The sequence below is a fragment of the Balaenoptera physalus genome, assembly GCF_965194825.1.
Source record: "Balaenoptera physalus genome assembly, chromosome: 18".
Taxonomy (NCBI): Eukaryota; Metazoa; Chordata; class Mammalia; order Artiodactyla; family Balaenopteridae; genus Balaenoptera; species Balaenoptera physalus.
In genome coordinates, this window is record NC_138899.1 from 26,388,734 (window position 1) to 26,402,448 (window position 13,715).

Below are 13,715 nucleotides of genomic sequence, written 5' to 3' on the forward strand. Positions count from 1 at the left end.
AAGACTGACAAACTACCTAAAGGTGGTGAGAGAATTCCCCAAAAGGAAACCAGATGCTATTTAAAAGTTAAGAGGGAAGAGTTGTTGAACAGAAAATAATAATAAAACAACAACAATATTGTCCATTATACAAACTGTTTCTTGAGCAATAAACAATTAGTACAGGCAGTTGGCAGAATATAATGCTATAAACAGTCTCTTCAAGAATACTGTTGAGAACTTCCCTGGTGGTGTAGTGGTTAAGAATCTGCCTGCCAATGCAGGGGACACGGGTTCGAGCCCTGGTGCAGGAAGACCCCATATGCTGTGGAGCAACTAAGCCCATGCGCCACAACTACTGAAGCCCGTGCACCTAGAGCCCATGCTCCACAACAAGAGAAGCCACCACAATGAGAAGGCTGCGCACCACAACAAAGAGTAGCCCCCACTTGCCGCAACTAGAGAAAGCCCAGCAATGAAGACCCAATGCAGCCAAAAATTAATTAATTAATTAATTAAATAAAAGAATACTGTTGACCCAGAGAAAACCATAATTCAAAAAGACACATGCACCCCAATGTTCATTGCAGCACTATTTACAATAGCCAGGACATGGAAGCAACCTAAATGTCCATCAACAGAAGAATGCAAAAAGAAGATGTGGTACATATATACAATGGAATATTACTCAGCCAAAAAAGGAATGAAATTGGCTCATCTGCAGAGATGTGTTTGGACCTAGAGAGTGTCATACAGAGTGAAGTAAGTCAGAAAGAGAAAAACAAATTTCATATATTAATGTATATATGTGGAATCTAGGAAAATGGTATAGATGACCTTAACTGCCAAGCAGAAATAGAGACACAGACGTAGAGAACAAATATATGGATACCAAGGGGAAAAGGGGTGGGGTAGGAGGAATTGGGAGACTGGCATTCACACATATACACTACTGATACTATGTATAAAATAGACAACTGATGGGAACATACTGTACAGCACAGGGAACACTACTTAATGCACTGTGGTGTCCTACATGAAGGGGATCTATGTATAGGTATGGCTGATTCATTTTGCTGTACAGTAGAAGCTAACACATTGTAAAGCAACTGTACTCCAATAAAAATTAATAAAAAAAGAATACTGTTGAAATCAAACTAGTGAATACAACAAAAAAGAAGCAGACTCACTGGGGAGGGGGAGAGGGGCAACATAGGGATGGGGGAGTGGGAGATACAAACTACTGGGTATGAGATAGGCTCAAGGATGTATTGTACAACATGGGGACTATGGCCAACATTTTGTAATAACTGTAAATGAAAAATAACCTTTAAAAATTGTATTAAAATTTAAAAATTCTTTTAAATTAAAATAAATAAAATTTTTAAAAAACAATGTGGAAGTTATTGATGACCTTGACAAGGATAATTACAGTGTAATGGAGGGAGTGAAAGCTTAACGAAAGTGCTGCAGATGCTGGCTGACATCTCCGGAAAGACAGATGTTACCTTTGGAGCAGTGTTCACAATTAGGCAAGGAAGAGGGGATCCAGAGTTCAAGTGGAGATAGCGGTCAGAGGTGGAAGATCAGACATTTTATCCATTGCAGTTGGAGGAAGGGCAGAAGGGTCCATTTTAAGTAGGTTGGCAGATGTAGCCAGAGGTGTGGAAGCTCATTTTTCATTGAAATAGAAAGCAAGGTCATTGTCAGCTGAGAAATGGAGAGTGGAGAGGTACTGCAGGTTAAAGGAGAGAGAAGAAGATACAAAATAGTTACCTAGGAGAGCAGGAAGGTGAATTACCTAGGAAATTACAGTAGGATTGCATGGCAGGACAAAGGTGCACTTGAAGTTTGAGGTCCTAAAATGAGATCAGTCAGCTTGTGCGTGTGCTTTTTTCTCCATCATGTTTCATTGCACAGGGGCAGATGAAGAGTCAGTGGCGATTTATATTGGACCAGGTTTGAGATTTTGCCAGGCAAGTTTGATGGAGAGGTGCACGGGGGCTGAAGGTGTGGCAGTGTGGTGATTATACAGTGATGGGTCATCTCAGCAAATGCACTCTGTCATCACTTGGTTGCTCCACTCAAAGACCTAGGAATCAACTTTGATTCTTCCCTCTTTTTCATTCCCCACATCCATTCCATCAGCAGATCCTATTGTTACTTCCAAAGTATATCTGGCATCTATCACTTTTTCTCAATCCCCATGGCCACCACTTGGCTTAGCCACTTGCCTTTTCTTGTGCCAGCGTCTTGCCTGTCTAACTGGTCTCCCTGCCTCAATTCTTACTACCCAGCAATCCATCCTACACACAGCAGCCAGTCACCTTCTAACATCTTCATCAGATTACATAGTCCCTTATTTCATCCTTTAGTGGCTTCCCACTGGACTTCTGTTTTAATCCAAATGGTGGCCACAAAGGTCCTTGCTCCTCTGCCCAGTTCTCCGACCTTTAGCACTGCTTTCTCTGACGACCACTCCACTCCAGTCCCACTGGCCCCATTCATCTCTGGCTCTCAAACATGCACACCTTTTTGTCTCAGATTAATGTAATTCTTTCTCCTTCTACCTGAAATGCTCTTCTTCTAGCTCTTTAGTTGGTCACTTTTACTCATTCTTTAAGTCTCAGGCCAAATTATAACTTTCTCAGAGAAGACTTCCCTGAGCTTAGTATTGAAAGCACTTTTACCAATGATGTATCACATCACCTCACTTGTTCTAGAGCCTTGTACAATCTGAAGTCATGTTTGTCCATTTGTTCACCTGCATACTCCAACTAGAATGAGGGCAAGGACTCTTCTCTTTCATTCTCCTGACTAGTCTTAGAGCAGTGGTTCTCAAACTTATTCATCTCAGGGACTTTACACTCTTAAAAAGTATTCAGGACCCTGCAGAGCTTTGGTATATGTGAGTTATATCTATTATTATCTACTACATATCAGAAATTAAAACTGATAAATTTAGAAAATATTTATGTATTTCTTTGTATAAAAAGAATAATAAATCTATTGCATGTTAACACAAATAACATTTTTATGAAAAATAATTCTGTTTTCTAAAACAGAAAAATAGTGAGAAGAGTGATATTATTCTTCATTTTTGCAAATGTCTTTAATGTCTGATTTAATAAAAGACATCTGTATCCTCAAAAAAAAAAAAAAGGAATGCCATTGAAAAAACTTGTTAAAGAAAGTGAAATCTGAACAAATGCACATGAAACTAAACCAAATCTTCCACTAGAAATAAAGATAACAGCTAAACTATACATCAACCCCATGAAATTGCCAGGTAAGTCTCATTTAGAAGGAGAAAAGCAAGGCACTGTGAGGTTACATGACTTATATGAAAATCCACACAGGAAGCAGCATGGCTGGGATCAGATCCTCTGCATCTGGCTCCACTCCAGACTCTACCTAAGAACCCATGGCAAGGTGCTTATGAAAGGAAAGGAAAGGAAATGTGCCACTGAAAGGCCGAGGCACCCAGAGAAGGGAATCAGCAGAGCTTAGGCAAAGCAAGAGGAGAAATCTAAAATTAGATACAAGCAGCAAATCCCCTGATGATGGGTCAAGCTAAGGATTTCACTGACTCTTTAGTTAAGAGAAAAATAAGAATTATCAGGAGAATCTACTGCATGTTGCTTATGGTTTCTCGAACCTGGAGATGCTGTAGTTCATTATATAGTAGATTTCTTATTCTGAATTGTAAGGTCAAACATTCCCAGCTAATCTTGTCCTTATAACTTCCCAGATTAAAGCCTTCTCCATCAAGGGTTGTTACTGACAGCTAAAATGGGAACTGAGACTTGGATATTTTCAGTTTATGCCTTTACCCAAGGAAAACATTTTGTATCATTCCCCATCCTTGTTTGAAATAATCTTTAAACAAGAGAAATTCCTGCTAACCAGATCAGTGTCATTCTGGTTTAATTCCAAGAAAATAAGAGAATGAAAGGGTAAGAGGGCCGGGGAGAACCTGGCTAGAATAGTCTGTGTCCCTTCATTGGTCAACTGTTTATATTGCCGAGTCTTAAGAATTTCACTTCTTCCCCTTCCTGTTTGTCTTCATGAGCAAATTAAGTGGAACTCCAAATTGCAATTGTTTGTAAACAACAGAGGATTATTTGGTTGGTAGGAAAGGCTTGTCTATAATTTCAGATAAACTTAAATCCTGTGTACTAGAAACAGGCAAACATTAGTCCTGAACTAACAAACTGACTATCTTTTTGTCTCCATCGCAGGTTTGCTGCTTATAATATGGCTAATTGCCCACTGAGGGTAGACTAAACTGTGTAGAGCTAGTGAATTCCACTAACAGTACACATTTAAGCATGTGGTTAATAAAAGAGGGAATTTTAGTGTGTTCTCTTTCCTGATCCTCCTCCTATATTCATACTTGAATTGCTTCAAAAAAGTGCAAGAGATATAGAGCAAGCACTATAGAATTTAAAGACTCTTTCATCAATTTTTTTAAAAAGTGCAAGAGAGGAGGTAGATCCATCCACGGGCAAGGGGAGATGGGTTTCCAATGTATCAATAGTTTATCTTTGCCTTCCTACCCTATCACATTTCTTAAATTAAAAAAAAAAAAAGAAAACAACAACCACAACAAAACCAGCTCTTTTTTTTTTCCTCCCTAGGAAGAAACACCCAGTTAGAACAGTAAAGAAAAAAATGAGAGGTCTCAAATATCACTTAGGAGTTGACACCAAATTTTAGCTGTCATTTTCTTCCCAGGTTTATAGAGATATACTTGACATATAACATTGTTTAAGTTTAAGGTCTACAATGTGTTGACTTCATACACTTCTGTATTGTGAAATGACTACCACAGTAGGGTTCGTTAATACTTCCATTACCTCACATAATGACCACTGCTTTTCTGTGGTGAAAACATTTAAGATCTACTCTCTTAGCAACTTTCAAGTATATAATACATTATTGTTAACTATTTTCACCATGGAATACTTTAGATCTCCAGAACGTATTCTTCGTATAACTGGAAGTTTATACCCTTTGACCACTATCTCCCCATTTCCTCCACCGCCAGCCGCTGGCAATCACTATTCTACCCTCAGTTTCTATGAGTTTAGTTTTTTTTAGATTCCACAAATAAGTGATACCATGTAGTATTTGTCTTCCTCTGTCTCACTTATTTCACTTAGCATAGTGGCCTCAAGGTCCATCCATGTTGTCACAAATGGTTGAATAATATTCCATTGTGTATATATACCACTTCTTCTTTATTCATTCATCTACAGGCAGATACTTAGGTTATTTCCATATCTTGGCTGTTGTAGGTTATTTCCATATCTTGGCTGTTGTGAATAATATTACAGTGAACCTGGAGTACAGATATCTCTTCAGTTTCTTATAATCTTTCCTTGGAAAATATACCCAGAAGTAAGATTGGTGAATCATATGGTAATTCTATTTTTAATTTTTTGAAAAACCTCCATACTGTTTTCTATAATGGCTGTACCAATTTATATTCCCACCAAAAGTGAACAAGGGCTCTTGTTTTTCCACATTCTCACCTCTCACTCTCAGTTGTTATCTCTTGTATTTTTGATGATGGCCATTGTAACAGGTGTGAAGTGATATCTCATTGTGGTTTTAATTTGCATTTCCCTGATAATTAGTAAATTTGAGCATTTTTTCATGTAGCTCTGGCCATTTGGAGGTCTTCTTTGGAAAAATGTCTGTTTAGTCCCTCTATCCATTTTTTTTTTTTTTTTTTTTTTAAAGCATTTTTTTTTTAATTGAATCATCTTTTTCCCTTTATTTATTTATTAATTTATTATTTATGGTTGTGTTGGGTCTTCGTTTCTGTGTGAGGGCTTTCTTTAGTTGCGGCAAGTGGGGACCACTCTTCATCGCGGTGCATGGGCCTCTCACTGTCGTGGCCTCTCTTGTTGCGGAGCACAGGCTCCAGACGTGCAGGCTCAGTAGTTGTGGCTCACGGGCCTAGTTGCTCCGTGGCATGTGGGATCTTCCCAGACCAGGGCTCGAACCCGTGTCCACTGCATTAGCAGGCAGATTCTCAACCACTGCGCCACCAGGGAAGCCCTATCCATTTTTTAATAAGACTATTTGTTTGTGGTTTGCTATTGAATTGTATTAGTTCCTTGTATATTTTGGATATTAACTCATCAGATATATGATTTGTCATTATTTTCTTCCATTTTGTAGGTTACCTTTTCATTTTGTTGATTGCTTCTTTTGCTGTGCAGAAGCTTTTTAGTTTGATGTAGTCCCACTTATTTATTTTTGCTTTTGTCACTTGTGCTTTTTGTGTTATATCCAGGAAGTTGTTCCTAAGACCAAAGTCAAGGAGTTTTTTCTCTGTGCTTTCTTCTAGGAGTGTTATGGTTTCAGGTCTCTTCTTTAATTCATTTGAGTTTATTTTTGTGATTGGTGTTAAGATAGGAGTTCATTTTTATTCTTCTACATATAATTATCCGGTTTTTCCTACACTGTTTATTGAAGAAACTAGACTTTCCCCATTGACTATTCTTGTTTCCATTGAGTATTCTTGTTTCCCAATATTAGTTAACTTTATATGGGAAGGTTTATACCTGGGCTCTCAATTCTGTTCCATTGATCTACGTGTCTGTTTTTATGCCAGTACCATACTACTTTGATTAATATAGCTTGATAGTATAGTTTGAAATCAGGAAGTGTGATGTCTCCAGCTTTGTTCTTCTTTCTCAGGATTCCTTTGGCTATGTGGGGTCTTTTATGGTTCCATACAAAATTTAAGATTGTTTATTCTATTTCTGTGAAAAATGCCATTGGAATTTTGAAGGACATTGCACTGAATTTATAGATCTCTTTGGGAAGTATGAACATTTTAATAGTATTAATTCTTCCTATTCATGAACACAGGATATTTTTCCATTTGTTTGTGTCTTTTCAACTTCTTTCATCAAAATCTTATAGTTTTCAGTGTAGAGGTCTTTCACTTCCTTAGTTAAATTTATTTCTAAGTATTTTATTGTTTTTGATACTATATTTGAATGGGATTGTTTTCTTTATTTCTTTATCAGAGATTTTGTTGTTAGTGCATAGAAATGCAACTGATTCTGCATGTTGATTTTGTATCCTGAATCTTTACTGAGTTTGTTGATGAGTTCTAACAGTTTTTTGGTGGAGTTTTTAGGATTTTCTATATGTATGATCATATCTGCAAAGACAGTTATGCTTCTTCCTTTCAAATTTGGATGGCTTTTATTTCTTTTTCCTGCCTAGCTAGGACTTCTATTAACATGTTGAATAGTAGTGGTGGGAGTGGGCACCCTTATCTTTTCCTGATCTTAGAGGAAAAGATTTCAAACATTCACTGTTGAGTGAGATGTTAGCTGTGGGCTTACTGTAATGGTCTTTATTATGTTGAGGTACATTCCTTCTATACTCAATTTGTTCAGCTTTTGTCATAGAAAGATGTTGTGTTTTGTCAGATGCTTTTTCTGCATATATTGAGATGATCATATGATTTTTATCTTTCATTCTATTAATGTGGTGAATCACATTTATTGATTTGCATATGTTGAAACATCCTTATGTTCCAGGGATAAATCCCACTTGATCATAGTGTATGATGCTTTTAATGTACTGTTGAATTCTGTTTGCTAATATTTTATTGAGAAATTTTCTATCTATATTCATCAGAGATATTGGTCTGTAGTTTTCTTTCCTCATAGTGTCCTTATCTGGCTTTGTCTTGGAGTAATGCTGGCCTCATAAAATGAGTTTGGAAGTGTTACTGCCTCTTCAATTTTTGGAAGAGTCTGAGAAGTTATTGGCATTAATTTTTCTTTAAATATTTCTTCGAATTTACCAGGAAAGGCATCTGGTCCTGAAGCTTTTATTTGTCGGGATATTTTTGATTACTGATTCAACTTTCTTACTAGTAATTGATCTGTTCAGATTTTCTATTTCTTTGTGATTCAGTCTTGGTGGTCGTATATTTCTAGGAAATTATCCATTTCTTCTAGGTTATCCCATCTGTTTGTGTATAATTGCTCCTAGTATCCTCTTACAATGCTTTGTATTTCTGTGATTATCAATTGTAATAAGTTCTCTTTCATTCCTGACTTTATTTATTAGGGCCCAAACGATTTCTCTTTGCCCTAAGCCATGCCACCTCGAGGCAGAAATGACATAGATAAAGCCAAACTATTCCTCTTACCCTCCCCACTTCACCTAAACTCCTATATTTTGCTCCAGTATTGTGCTGGAAATTCTCTGCTTTAAAGCTGGACTTCCACAAAGGCTTTCTCATCCGTGAGTGATTGGCTAAGACAGTGTTTTCCAGGGGCTTCAAGACCACAGCCAAGAAGGGCTGGAGCCAGTTCACAGGCCACTGCAGTGCCCACAGCTGGGACTGAGGTCTATATGCCTATCATCTGACACATGCGTGGCTGAGACTCCTGCCGGGTCGCTTTGTGTTTGGTGCTGAAATTCACAGCTCCCACCAAGGCACTTTTTTTTTCCCATGGATAGATGCCAAATTGTTGCTGGGGTTGGGGGTGGGGCACAAAAGAGGGACATATTTTTCGGCCATGATGCTAACATCACTCCCCTTTTTAAAAAAAAAAAAAAAAATAGAATTAAATACCTCATTTTATTCTTTTTTTTTTTCACATCTTTATTGGAGTATAATTGCTTTACAGTGGTGTGTTAGTTTTTGCTTTATAACAAAGTGAATCAGTTATACGTATACCTATGTCCCCCATCACTCCCCTTTTAACGACCACTGAGCACATACTATATGCCAGGTACAAGGCCGGTCACTTTGCTCGCATTATCCCAGTTAATAGTCTGACAACAACTTGACGAAGCAGATTCTATTATCATCATAAGTATTGTAAACATGAGAATTCTCAAAAGAAGTTAAGTAACTTATTCGTTACCCACAACTATAAATAGAACTTGCACCTCCATCATGGTACGAACCATGACGTGACAGGACTTTCTTTGCTTTCTAGTCCTCATTGCTCAACAATCAGTTATTATGTGTCAAGTGCCATTGTAGGTGCAGGAGATATAAATAGATGAACAAGCCAAAGACCCTGCCCTCATGAAGCTTATATTCTAGTACAGAAAGTACATAACAATCACGGTTTGTTTTGTTTGTCTCCATTATAAAATTCTGAGTAGTAGTAAGTGCTGTGAATACTCAAACGGAATAGTTAGCTCGAGAGTACCTAGCAGGAGACAAAATGACCAGAATAGCCTCTGAGAAAAGACTTCTCTTAGGAAACGGTATTTGAGCCGAGATTTGAATGATGAGACAGTACTAGCCATGTAAATGTTGGGTGTGGACTCTTCCAGGTAAAGAAAAGTGCTCAGGAACATACTGTAAGGGAGGAACATGCAGGGTATTAACAAGACAGAATGTATTAAAGAGATGGAATGATCCAATGTTTTTGGACCTCGGTAAAGAAATGGGATAGTGTAGGAAATGAGTTAGAGAAGGAAGCAAGGATCAGATCATGAAGGGCCGTGGAGGCCAGGGTGAGGTACACGGTAAAATAAGGTATGAAGTAAAATAAGAAGCCACTGGAGAGTTTTAAGCAAAAGAGTAATTTGATTTAGGTCATGATATATTTTTATGATAAATTTAACCTATGTATTAGCATATATATATGTATGAAATAAATTTTAAAGTTTAACAAACACACATATCGAACATTTAGTCATGGTCACTGTTGAGAAAGGGAATGGGATTAGGAGATTGATGTGGGGTTACCAAGAGGGACTTTTACTTTATCTGTATTGTTTACATCTTGTGCAATGAGAACATATTTATGTATGCCTTGAAGAATTAAATTAAAAATAAAATAAATAACTGAAGGAAAATGTTTTAGGTGTAAGCCAGAGAAATAAGTCATTATCAGACTTCACCCAAAGATCACATTTTTTCATGAAGAGGCACAAAATCTATGCCCAACCACAGTTTTCAACATTCATAGGTTTAGAGGCTGAAAATTAAATGAAATGTAGAATAAAAAAATCATAAAATGTGTTTATCTTTATATCATTCTAAATTAGGACATATATGCTAATACATAAAGAAATTATTCTCATTATTCACCTTTGTTAATTTGAAACCTCTGAAAGATGATAAGAGGAAAAGAGAAGCAAAACATATTCCTGAATTTCTGCTGTATCATACAGTCCAGAAAGAAACACAGGAGCAATTCAGTTAGCAGTAACTGTTTATAAAAATCCAGTCTGGTATGTGGGTCCAAACATGAGTATCTTGCTATCAGTATAATCACATACAGGTAGTAAATATTACTTAAATCAGGTGTAAGAGAAGATGTGATTCCTGTGGTTTTTTCTTTCATCATAAACAGATGCCCTTTCAGACTATATGACATGGTTTTAAAAATTACATATATTCCAAACCCAAAGAGAGGTTATAAAAATATTGCCATTTAGTAAGTAGGTAATACTTTCACCCTAGATAAGAAAAAAATACAAACATGGTTTTCCATCTGTGTCTATTTTTATCACTCATAGTTAATTTGGATAACATCAATATTATACTCATTAAAGACAATTCAATTCTGAATTTTAATTGCATGGGACCTAGTGAGCTCTGTGGCAGGAAGAATGACTAGATACTTTGGGTCTGAAAGGCAGCTTTTGACTTGATGAGCATGGTCACCAATACCCTTCTAGACAATGTAGCAGCTTGAGAAGTAAATCACCCTATAGAAGAGGATAAATGGTCCAGAGGGAAAGGGGAATAGTTGTGAGTAGAACATGGTGATGTGTCATTTAAAGTATCCTCCAGTCCAGATCTTTAGGACACTTGTACCAGGTTCCTAGAATTCAGAGGTTAATATTAAACCAAGAGAACAACCAAACGAAACAGCTAAATCACTAGAGATGCTAAAGAAGACAAAGAATTAGGGCAGTGGAAAGCCTTCTTAAGCATTTATTAAGAATTCACCAAACATTCATCTACATATTGTACAGGCATCACATGAGATTAAAAGAAAAAGACATAATTTCCCAGGGACAAGCTATTAACATGAGCAGTTTTGTCCAAACCAAAAAATAAGAGAAAAATTGGATGTTTTATATGCTCCAAAGTCTTAATAGTATAATCAGAAACTATTAGAGTTGTTGTTCAAGTTTACCTTATTGAACCAAAGGCTATGCATGCACTTCCAGAGACACTTAGCAAGTGACAGATAAATATATATTGAGCACCTACTGGTTGCAATGCTCCAAGCTAGGCATAGGGAAAACAGTGGTGTAAATGTTATAAACAAGAACAAGATATAGTCTATGCTCATTTGGAGCTTAAAGTCTAAAGCAGAAAATAAGCATAAAACAATTAATGTCAGTGACAATTGGTTAATGAAGTTCATTGTGCTGAGAGTGTATAATTAGTGACCTTACCTATTCAGAAGGCGTGAACCGGAGTCAATGAAGGATTCCCTGAAGAAAGGATATTTAAGTTAAAAAGTGAAGAACTAGTAGGAGTTAGCTGAATAAAGGGGTGGATGGAGGGTGCAGAAAAGTATTTCCAAAAGAGGGAAGAGCATGTGTAAAGGTCCTGAGGCAGACAGGAGGGAAATCTCGGAAGATGGCCAGAGATCACAGCTCAAGGGAGAGCCTTACAAAAGATGAGGCTATTGCGGTAGACAGGTCTCAGACCAGATAGGGCCTTAGACACCACATTAAGGATTCGGATTTATTTTAAGAACAATCAGGAGTCATTGGGAGGGTTTAAACTAGGAAAAGAATATAATAAGGTCTGTACTATTATAAAGTTACCTCGGCTATTGTATGAAGAATGGTCAGAAGGGATTAGGGGTACATGTGGGGAAATAAAAGAGGAGATTTTTACAGCAGGTGGCTCAGCTATGGTAAAGGTGCTTGGGATAAAGAGAAGATTCAAGAGATTGCTAAATAGGTGGAATGAACAGGACTGGATATGTGGACATAAGAGAGAAAGAAGATAAAGTCCATAACCCCTCACAGATTTATGGCAGGGACATATGAAAAATCCATCAGGATTCTTACTACGTATGGGTACCAGAGTTTTGACACTTCCAGTCTGAATAGCTTTGCAGTGAAGTACCTGTGAAGATATTTTAAGGGATCATTTGGATAGTATTCTGCAGTCATCAGGAAAATGTATACCTTCTAGACAGTCTCCAAGGATTCTGAGAAACTTTACTGCAATAAATTAGCCCTTGAAAAAAGCTTGTGATTCTGTATCTAAGAGCATGGATATTAGCTACCCTCTAGAGAGAAGATAGCCAAAGGAAGTAGGGAAGCATCATTGTCTCTGGGAAATGAGCAAGAATGATGGGAAGATCAGAGAATGCCACTAAGCTCAGGGCAAGAATATTAAATCACAATTTTTGCCAAGTATTTCCGGGGAAGAAGAAGCTGTTCTCTATAAAAGTTCCCCAAAGATGCTGCTGATTATCTACCTAGAGTTGAAATCCCAGAAATCCTGAATCAAGATTTGAGCCTGTGACAAACAATGTGATGTAGTCTCCTAATTATTAGTAACAGAAAATCTCAAGAAAGAAAGTAAAAGTGGAATACGCTGCAGGCGTCTATTTGATTTAGCCCATGTAAATAATTATATGTATACATGGAACACTTACTAGGATGCACATCTATGTAGTATGTCTGAGCCCCTTTGTTATACAGTGTCTACCCCCAACACTGCCTCCTAAATATCTTGTTAGCTGGATGATAATTCTTTTTTCTAGGCTCCTCCTTAAGGATACATTTTTAAAGAGAATTCTTAAGCCTCTAGGAGTTTTCTTTTGTCCTATAGTTAATCTCTTTATAAGACCAATTTAGCTGTAGTATAAATGGTAATGCATAGTGTACTATTTACTGCACAATTCTGAACTTGCTCAGAGATTGCCTATAAGCAGGCTGGCGTTACCCGTGGGCAGAGTTGGTTAGGAGAAACATGGAATGTTTTCAGAACCATAGAGAAGATTCAGGTTTTTAACCCTTGTTCTGGGGAGAGTTATTTCAGACCTTGTCAGCCCTTCAGAGAGACTACTGTATATAAGGACTGCACTGGGCATAGTGTCTGTTCTTAAAATCTGAGGGATACAGACTCAGACTTGGGTTAAATGCGTAACAATACCTGGGCTGTATTTGCAAAAGGGCCTATCAGCATAGAACAGGACAAACAGTATGACTAACAATCACGCAAGTAAATTAGAACATTACCTGTGAGTGAGGTGTATTACTAGATGTGAAACACAGTAGTAATATTCCATTTGAATTTCTTGGGTTGTATGTCTACTTCCTTTTTTCACAGATTCATACTACCATTATTGGTTTAATTTCATTTGCCACTGTTGAGTAGTCTGCCATTTGGAATGAGCTTGCATTCCATCTGTTGTAAGTGAAGGATTTGCAAGTGGCATTATTCCATATTTTCTTAAGGATTTAACGTGTCACTAGCTTTCAACTGACTCTACTAAAGGGCTTTTTGCCAGAACCCTACCTGATGCCAATTTTCATTCAATCTCCATAAATGTTTATTAATACAATAGTGCACAAAATCTTCTTTAACTACTGAACATGCCAAAAGAGGTATTTGTTTTTCTGCTTCTCTATGCCCATATTTAAACATGTTACATAAATATGTCCACACCTAAATCTGTCCCATCTTGTTGATCCATTTTTAAAATTCACACCCTGCCTTGTATAAACACAACCCAGCCATGAAA

The 13,715-nt window shown here is 37.2% G+C and overlaps 1 protein-coding gene across 7 annotated transcripts in view; it reads right to left on the reverse strand.

Annotated features, from left to right (window-relative positions):
- Positions 1 to 13,715, reverse strand: part of LOC309647466 (uncharacterized protein) — a gene marked incomplete at its 5' end in the record, with an annotated part of 312,977 nt that overhangs the window by 194,900 nt on the left and 104,362 nt on the right. Inside the window, one exon of one of the 7 annotated variants that reach the window (XR_014256059.1) lies at positions 11,401 to 11,439. The exons of the other annotated variants lie outside the window; for them this stretch is intronic. The remainder of the gene's footprint in view (positions 1 to 11,400; positions 11,440 to 13,715) is intronic. 7 annotated transcript variants of the gene reach the window in all.